The sequence below is a fragment of the Grammomys surdaster genome, unplaced genomic scaffold (assembly GCF_004785775.1).
Source record: "Grammomys surdaster isolate TR1022 unplaced genomic scaffold, NIH_TR_1.0 125982, whole genome shotgun sequence".
Lineage (NCBI taxonomy): Eukaryota > Metazoa > Chordata > Mammalia > Rodentia > Muridae > Grammomys > Grammomys surdaster.
This window is the reverse complement of record NW_021620798.1, coordinates 87,577-97,593: the sequence shown is the minus strand read 5'-3', so window position 1 is coordinate 97,593 and position 10,017 is coordinate 87,577.

Sequence of the window (10,017 nt, the reverse complement as noted above, 5' to 3'; positions counted from 1 at the left end):
GAACCACTAGTAAGGTCTTGGCTTTTACAAACCTTTAGAAATCATCTGTGGCTTTGAGTGATACCATTGTATTCTCCTGGACCTTGATGCTAAAGAAACTCATGGACATTAGGGTATCTTGCACCCTGGATGCCCCAGTCTTTCTATCTCAGGAAACAGAGACAGAGTCACTCAGAAAAGGGAGGTGTTCATCTTTTTAAAAATGAAAAAGGTAGGACAGATCCAGAAATTTGGCTTAGTGTTGCATGGCAGGTAGCTGTAAAATGATGGTGATTAGAAAATTCATAAAATAGAACGGAGCTGAAAGGTATGGATGAGTATTTGTGTGAAAAACAGTGGCAGCTCTGAGGCAGAATGGTAAGAGCCATCTGGCCTGGACTCCATTTTTGCTAGGTTTTAGCCCTTGGCTGATTGGTGTTCAAGGGCTCAGTAGGAGGTGAGGGTGGAGAGCTCTCTCAGCAGGCCTTCTGGAGGTAGATTCTCTAAGAGAACTGATTGATTTCTAATTAGTGAGTAGAATTTGTCAAAGACATAGAGAAAATTTCCATGGCTCTTTGTAATTTCTTTATTTTTAAGACTTGGAAGGAGAGAAATTATCTCAGTGGTGGCCTTGCTCTCATTAATGAGGCATTTGCTCACCTGGCTGAAGCACTGTACAAATAAAACTAACAGGATAGCAGTAAGGGCCCTAGCTCAGAGTTGGTCTGGATGTAATCCTGTGGGGAAGATGTGTTGTTTCCATTAAGTTATTTCTTCCTGGATTCTTATCTTTGCACTAGACCAAGAACAGGCTGCTGACTTCTTTCAACCATTAAAGGATAGCAAAATTGTTCAAATAATATCCTTGTTAGTGGTGATTTGTAAATATTCCCTTTTCAATGTGCAATTTTCCCCTCTTTTTGCCTTGTTTATTGTAATTCTAGGCAATTTGATTCTTCAGATTTTCACAGGTCTAACAGTATCCCAACTATAATTAGGGTGTCTAAATAGTAGAAGCCTTTTTTTGCCCAGGTGCAAGAGAACAAAATCATAAAAAGGTCCTGTTCCTAAAAGAGGAATGATGCTGTCTGGTTGCAAATGTCTCTGAAATGTAATGAAAAGGTAGTTTCTGTTTATTGCTATGGTTTTGAATGAGCTGGTTTTGTTAGAGACTTGTTTTCTCCTTGTACAAGAACAATACAAGAACAAAAAGCTGGCTTTGAGGAAATGTCAAGGACAAGGACTGGGTGCAGCCAGAGTGAGAATCAGACTGTCCTCTTCCAGATTCATGTTCAAAGCTCTTTTTTGTTTCTGTGTTTGTTTGTTCTGGACAAAATTAAAGAACGATATACACACACTCCATGGGGACTTTAGTGGAAAGCTCAACAGAACCTAGATGGGAGACATTAACTCTGACATCTCTGTTGTTACAGGGACCTGTGACACTAAAACATGCTTGCCCAACTGAATACCTTAAAATACATTAAATGGTTGTGCTCTTCTAGAGGCTTCGTACTTTAAATCACATACAAATATCTTTCTTTGGTATGGTTAGCTAGCTTCGTGATTAATATGTCTTCAGAGTCCAACTCTGTAAAGTCAGTGTTCTGTTCTCAGATTGGCCTCTCATTTGAAGAGAGACCTTTAACATCTCCATGGTTCATTCCTTTTCTGTCTCCCATGTGGATCCAACCACTCTTGTTTAGCATGGTAAATGCAAAAGGAAAATGATTGTGAAAAGTTCAAAACATAAATTGCCATGGAAACTTTATGACATCGATAAATTATGTATCCCCTGCAGATTATGAAGAAGACAGATTAACAAGATAAAACACTCCATTCATCAACCTTGAATTAATCAATCTCTGTCATCATAAATAGAACGGTTTAAAAAGAATTATAGGTCTGTGGTCATAATTTGTCTGGTCTAGTATTTTTTTATGTCAGCCATGAACAGTTTTACAAAATGCTCCTTCTCCTGAAATATTTGAGATTACTAGTCTCCAAGAGTCAGAAGCTATTTGCTCAAGAATCTAGGATACCGTCAGTCTTTCTTCTATCTATCCCATTGGAAGTTGGAGGAACATGTTATGTCTGGCTGTGAGTTGGACATTTATGTATCCATTAAAATATACCAATCATTTCCAAGTAATTCCTGGAACAAGGCATCTTTCTTGAGTGTCTCAGAGAGAATAGATATTAGGAAAATGCAGTTCTTGGATTTATATGTTTACAGTAATAGTTACAGAAGGAGGCATATAGGTCAATGGATAGTTTCTTGCAATGCAACATAAAATATATGCTCTGGAGACCCTGATTATAAGATGTCCCCACATGTTGGAAGAATGCCAAAAACAAAAAAATCATGATAAGCAGTGAAATTGAGAAGCACAAGGCATACATGCTATACAATATACATAGAAGAAGGTCTGACAGTGCAGTGATATTTGAAATGAGTGTAGACATTCATTTCAATGTTCATAAACTACAGTATATTTTTCTATGTTACAACATACTGGGTTGCCTTCAGTTCCTTCTCGTTGCATAACTTTACTGAGATTAAGAAATCTCATTTCTTTCTAGAATAAAGAAAAGATGAATTCAGAACTTACAGTGGCTTCTTCTTCTGTAGAAGGGACAGTCATTTATGGGTTCTTTTTTAAGCTGATGCTTCCATTTCTTTTAGAGATTTTTGTTGTTGCTGTTTGGTTGTTTTTGTTGTTGTTGTTGTTTGTTTGTTTGTTTGTTTTTTGAGCTAGGATCTTAAAATGTAGCCTAGATTCAGGTTTGCCGAGAAACCACAACCCTCCTTAATCAGCCCCTAGATGGCCACTGTGTATGCATATATGCACTAATGCCTATGTGTTTCATTCACTCATTAATTCATTCTGTGTATTATGTGTTGTTTGTGTGGTACATGCACAAGAGTGTGTGGGTACACATTTCTGTGCACATGCATGTGGGAGCAGACAAGACAACAGGTATTTTCATTGATTGTCTTTATTGTCTTGTATCTGGGGACACTTTATTGTCTCCAGAGAAACTTTCACTGAACTGGAATCTGTCTGTTTAGGCTACTCTGGTCTTCCAGCAAGCTCCTCGAATCAGCTGCCTCTATCTCCAGTGTTGTAGCTACAGGAATATACAATAATGCCTGACTCTGTCTATGGGTGCTGGGGACATAAGCCCAGGTCCTTGCACTTTTTAGCAAGTGCCCTTCTCACAGAGTCATCTCACGACCCCTGATTTATTTCATTTTATTTTTTTAGTAGAGGTCTTATTATATATTCTGAGAGTTTAATTTCCTTCTTATCTTCTTAAATGTACTCTTATTTTTATGTGGCAAATCTTGCCAATTGTTCAGGGTGCTGCCGGTATTTTAAAAAACTATCTTGTCATGAATGAGAGCCTTGGGCAGTAGCTTGCTTGGGGCCATTCTGACCTTGACTTTGACTCCTAAACCTCAAAGAACATTTCTAAACCCCAAAGAACAGATGATACCCTTAGGCAAATACAAGAAGATATGTAGTTTGTAGCTTAATCTTGTCTTTATACACTCTGAATGAATGAACTGTTAGTCTAGAATAACTCCTTTGGGAAACTTGGCAACCTTAGTCTGCCCTGAGCTATCTATAGGGCATCTTAAACATCTTCTAGATTCCATGATAAGCCAAGAAGTTAATAGTGTAAGAACATTGTATGTGTTAACCCAATTTTTAAAACCCAGTCTTCCTGGGCCACATTAATTGTCTATGTGGATGCTAATTCACATACTTGGATACCAAGTACCCAGTAGTATGTTCATAATATTTTGTTTCACTTAAATAAAGTATCCTAACATAATCTTCTGGAACATGGTGTGAGAGCTATATTTTATCCATTTTATTGAGGAAGAACATGGGATTCAAATTATGTATAGGACCTATCTAACACCTCCTTGCTAGCAAGTTACATCACTACAGGGATAACTTGCTGTTCTTCTACCTTGCTACACTGATAGGCACAAGCCCTAACATTCATTGACCTGCTGTATAGGCACAAAGTTCTGAAGCAATGTTTTTCTATTAGATGTCTGTGATAATCAGAACCTGTGTTTAACTCTTTGACTTCTGGATGGACTGGTACTGAGTCAATAGAGTGAAGTGAGAAGTCTCCATTGGGATGTCACTCAGTGTCAAGGTCAGGGGGCTTGTTGTACTTCAGCAGTCATATTCCCCGCTCTCTGGATTTAGAACAGTTCTCAAATAGGAGGAGCACAGACCCTAACATAATTACCACTTGCTTCATTCTGGGTCTGTTTCCTCCTCTTCTACACCTACTCACAAGCCTCTTGCTCTGTGTGAGAGCTGCAGTAGGAGCATTGGCAGTACTAATTGTTATCTCTAGGCTCCAGGAATCAGGGAAACAGGACAATAAAATTCTTCTTATTCAAGAATGCTGTATCTTTAACTTGCAGAAAAGCCATTTTAAGGCAATTAGAAAATCAGAAACTCAAGCAAACCTAGCTATTCATTTTTTTTCTGCACTGAGATTTCTGGACTAGCATTTACCATGGCTTAGAAGATACAGGTTCAAATTCCAGTACCTGCCATGTATTTCTCCAAGGCTAAGTTTCATCCTGTGTAAAATGGAGATGATAATGGAAAATAATACTTAGTCCCAGTTCATAGTGTAATTGCAAAGATTAAATGAGATAACTGATGTACCATGTTACATATTTTTTCCAACGAACACTTTATTGCAGAATTTGAAATAAAGCAATTGCTTCCACCAAAGGTAGATATTCTGAATAGTTTGTTACTAATCCTACACTTCAGGAGTAATAGCACTTCAAAATCCAGTATCAGGCCAAATGTGATTCACTATCAAAGTAGAATAATACCTATGTGATTTTAGTTAGATAAGTCAGAACTCTGCAGCACACAGTGACTCTGGTCGTGATGACTTGAAGTAGTAATAATGCCCAGTTTCTTAAATTGCCAGGTGTGAATAGGTATTTCACAGCATAGAGCTATAGAACTGAAGGTGTGTTATTTAGGCCTTGCTTCTCCTTTTATAGAAACCAAAGCTTAAGGATTCATGGAAGGGACTTTTCCTGTCTTCTAAATGATATAAACAGCGAATAATAAAAATGAGATTACAAATAAGATCTCTTATGTAAAAACAATATTTTCATTTGAGATACTTACTGGATGGCATATATGTCTGTTTATCTGTCTGTCTGTCTGTCTGTCTGTCTGTCTGTCTGTCTCTGAATATGATGACTAAAAACACACATAATTCCATTCCACAAACATACCACTATTGTCACCTTCGCAAAAGAAATTATTTCTGAGTCCTCTATGTGCATTTTATTTTGCCTACCAGAGCAAATATATTAAACCCAAGTTTCTGATGAAACTTACAGTACTTTCACAAGTATACCAGGATGACTTTCTCATCAGGTTTTGACATTTGATAAATGTTTAGGTTTTAAATTTTACAAAGGAAAGATCCCAATGTGCTCGAAAGATACACAACTCACTAATAAGAATTTTTTAATAATGAAAACACACATACACACAGACACACACACACACACACACACACACACACACACACACACACACACAACAGTTTACAGGGATGACCTAAATCAGAGAACCAAATACAACCCCATCTAGAAACATGCTCAGTGATATGCCCTCTATCCAAATATAGCCTCTAGGTTCATGCTCATCGAAGCACAGGAATAGGGCTGCAAATGCAAAGACCATACAAGCTGCTTCCTACACTCAGTTCTGTTGATGTCAGAAGTGCAGAGCCTAGACACTAGGTATTTTGAATCAGCTTCTGTTCTCTCTACCAAGGCTGAATTGCTTCAACTCCAGCTGCAGCCTACATTTCTAACTCCCTATCCCCGTTTCAGCCCACAGTCTTATTAACAGTTTGTGTCTGCCTTGTTTATTAGTGAGGAAGGAGGGGGTGCTTGAAGATCAGAACCTGAGGTAGGTCAAAATGTCTTTCTATCAGAGCCTATCTAAATGGGGCTGTGCTGGGAAGTGGGGAGAGTTCAGAAAACTCCCTGTTCTCCCCCATTCTCTTAGCTAAAATAGGCTAAGTTGTTTCCCAAGGCTTATCCTGTGCTTCACTTGACTGGCCAGTATTCCTTGGGGAAGCAGAAACTAACTCTACTGTCCTATCCAACTTGAATGATAAGTAAATGAAAGGGAGAGCTAAGCAGCCCCTTTGTTACAGAGCACCTCAGTGAGGCAGGTGTCTATTTTTAGAAAAGAAGGAGTGGAAAAAGGTAAGATTTATTCTTCGGGGATGGGCAGGTAAAATAACAATCTGCTAAAGTTTAACATTCAAGACTTTAGATAGGCTCCAAATGAGACTTTTTTGCCTGCCTTGGTGCAATGCTGTCAGCGTAATTGCACATCCCTGGGCATCCACATGAACACCAGGGAAAAAAAGACATGAAACTTGTACCTTAGACTTGAGAGTTAAGGGATCATAGTATGACAATTGTCTAGGAGATTGAATTAGGGGGAAAATAGGTAGCTTGATATTGACTCAGAGTATTTGCATTGGTGATGCTGAAAATGCTTCTGGCTCTCCTATATACCAAAATTATTTGGCCACTGCCTTTGGGGGTTCTCTCTCCCTGCCCCTGATAGAATGACACAAGGCTTAACTTATGCAAAGAGGTTGTCTCCTTTCACAGCCTCTGATGTTTGATGGTGTTGGTGATGGCCACCTGTCTGGCTTCATTCCATTGCACTTCTGGCTTTCCCATTACTGGGTCATCTGTCACCCTCAGTTGATACATACTGGGGCTAGTGAGGCTCTTTTGGTGGCTGTGAACATCGTTGCTCCTGCTATTTGTTTTTTCTTGAATTCTTTTTGAGTTGTGAATCTTCTGGGCCCCTCCTTTCCTGACTGAGCCTCTCAAGTAGTAGTTTCAAGTTTATTTTTGTTTTTTAATTTTTGTTTCTCTTGTGTGTGTGTGTGTGTGTGTGTGTGTGTTGAATAACTATTGATAATAATCATTTCCAGACACTTAGGCTATCTTCAGGCTTAGCAATTGTCTGATTCATCCAAACACGTGCTTGTGCACTTGTAGTGCATGTGGTATTGTGTTTTATAAACAAACAAGCTTTTATCATACCCTCACCCTTTACATACCATTGTTGTTCTTCCATGAACATGTGATAATCTGATTTAAAAAAAATCTGTTTACTAATTCTTTCTATTGCCATTCTTATTAGAATGTGAAGGTCAAGAATATAGATTGCTGTTTGCATTCACTGTTCTATTGCCAGGTGCTCAGGAAATATGGTTCAAATTTGTGAACGAATGTGTGAATAAAAAGATCTAATATAATGAAAGCAATGAGAGTACCCCTAAAATGGGAATAATATCAACAGTTAACATTTGTTGATTGTTGTAATTCCCCCTTTAATCCCCACAGCAGGTCTGTGCTGTCTTTTATCCGCTTTATTTCGTAATGAAGTATAATTGGACTTGGTGGCTTAGTGACTTGATTCTCTTGTTGTGGGGTCACAGTTTAGAAATGAAGATAGAGCCAGCATCTGATTCAGATTCAGAAAGCAATGATTCTAGACATACAAGCCTAAAGGAGTTACTTGACATTGCTTTGAATTAAGTTGTGTTTTGAATCCCCTTCCATGTTTCCTACACACCTCTATGAAACTATCTCATTACAATGACCACACGAGGTGAATGTTCTTTTACTGTCATTTAAACTGTATTGTACATGTGCTTGTTACTGTAAACTCTGCATAACACATCAAAACATGCCTCATTGTTCTGTGCTAGAAATAGGTTTTTATATTTCTTCAGTTCCATATTCATGTTGAGGATATATCAGTTGGGAATGGTTATTCCTTTCTTTCCAGATGTAGGAAGGAGGATTAAAGGCCATTGTGAGGAATTATAATATGGATCTATTTTTATTGGGGGTAAGACCTAAATGAGCTTCTTGCTCACTGTTTGAGTTATTTTCTTTCTTGACAATTCAGTTTGTGTGTAATTCTACTCCCTCAAACAAAATGTAAAACAAATAAATAGATAGATGATAGATAGATAGATAGATAGATAGATAGATAGATAGATAGATAGATAAATATGATAGATGATAGATAGATAGATAGATAGATAGATAGATAACTACATCAGAACACAAAAACACAGGCTCGAGGTTGTCCACTGGATTCCTCAGAGACAGTACACATTCATGTATTTTATATAGCCTAAAGTCCTCAGTATCCCTTCAAGCATTGACTTCTTCCTGGGAGCTCTCAGGTACTTTTAGTATTCTGGCTCAGGGAGAATGTAGTTTCATTTTCATCCTGATGCTAGTACCCAATATAATTCATTGTCAGGACAACCATATCATTGTCTTATGTTTATGAAAACTAAAGTGCCCATTGTGGCCATTGTGGAGAGGCAGTGATGGCTCACACCATTAAGCCCAGCACTTGGGGGGGCAGAAGTAGTGGATCTCTGTGAGTCAAAGACAGTCTAGTCTACACAATGAGTTTCAACACAGCAAGAACTACTACACAAAGTAACCTTTCTCAAAAGGAGTAAGTAAACAAATAATAAATAAAACAAAATGTCCATTCTTTGTTTATGTTATAATTAATCAAAAAAGTTGTATTTCTTTTAAAGGAACTTGCTTTAGTGGCATGGGCTTTAATTTTATCATTTAGGATCCAGAATCAGAGGCACTTTGGGTAAAATACTGTGTATCTATGACAGCCTCAGGAAGTCACTGCCTTCCTTCAAAGAACCTACTGGCTCCAGCACCTTCTATTCTTTTCAACATCTCATTTCCCCAAAAATCCCAGAATGTAAAACAGTTTCATTCTACACAACCAATGTGAAATTAGCTATGTTGTTTCTCAGTGTTGAAATGCCTACCAATCTCCCTTAGCCATTATTCTGTTTCTGTTTAGATGGGTCAAGTATATACTTACTTCTTTTATAAATTCACTGAGATCTCCAAGTTCATTTGCATCGAAGAACATCTAATGAGTAAATCACCAATGGAATTTAAGATCTTATCACTTCAGTTTCTCTCTCTAGACAAAAGTACATATTTTTATTTGCTAAATCTTACCTCCAAATATATGCTATCAGTTTTCTGAGTCTCAGCACTAAATATATTCTGTTTCTGTTATAAATCAAGTAAGAAAAGTAGCCCAAATGACTCATTCACATATCTCTTTCAGGAAACACTTTGGGAGTTTTGACAATGTTTACATGTTAAAATTACTTGAACTGATCATGGGGTTCTCAATAGAGGAGTTAGAGTGAAGACTGAAGGAGCTGAAAGGATTTGCGGCACCATGAGGAGAGCAACAATACCAACCAACCACAGCTCCCAGGGTCTAAACCACCAGCCTGGGAGCTCTTAGGGAGGGATCCAGGGCTTCAGTTGAATAAGTAAGAGTGGAGGGCCCTGCTGGGCATAGGTGGAAGAAGAGAACCTTGACCACATGAAGGCTGGATGCCCCAAGGGGTGGGAATTTTGAGGGTGGGGAGGTGGGAGTGGGAGGGGTAGATAGAGGTTACATCCACAGAGAAGAAGGAGGAGGGGTGAGGGGATTGGGGGTTCCGAGGGGGTGGTGGGGGATGGGGTAAGGGGACAACATAGGAAATGTAAATAAAACATCCAATAAAAATTAAAAAAAAATAAAAGCACTGTGTAAAATTTTAAAAAAAATTACTTGAACTGGCTTTAGTGGCATAGACTTTAATTTTAGCATTTAGGAGCCAGAATAAGAGACATTTTGAGTTTGGGGGAAACTTGGGCTACTTAGCAAGACACTCTGTGAAGAAAGGGGCTAGCAGTTTACTCAGTGGTAAAATGGTAGCATGTGAAAGACACTAGGTTGAGCTGTTAGCACCATGGAAACAAAACAAGCACTTGAGGGGTTAGATGAATGATCAATGCACAGACTCTACTATAGGCCTTGAGAATCAGAAGACAGAAAGTCCAAGTACAACCAAGAGTGCAGACCACTAAAT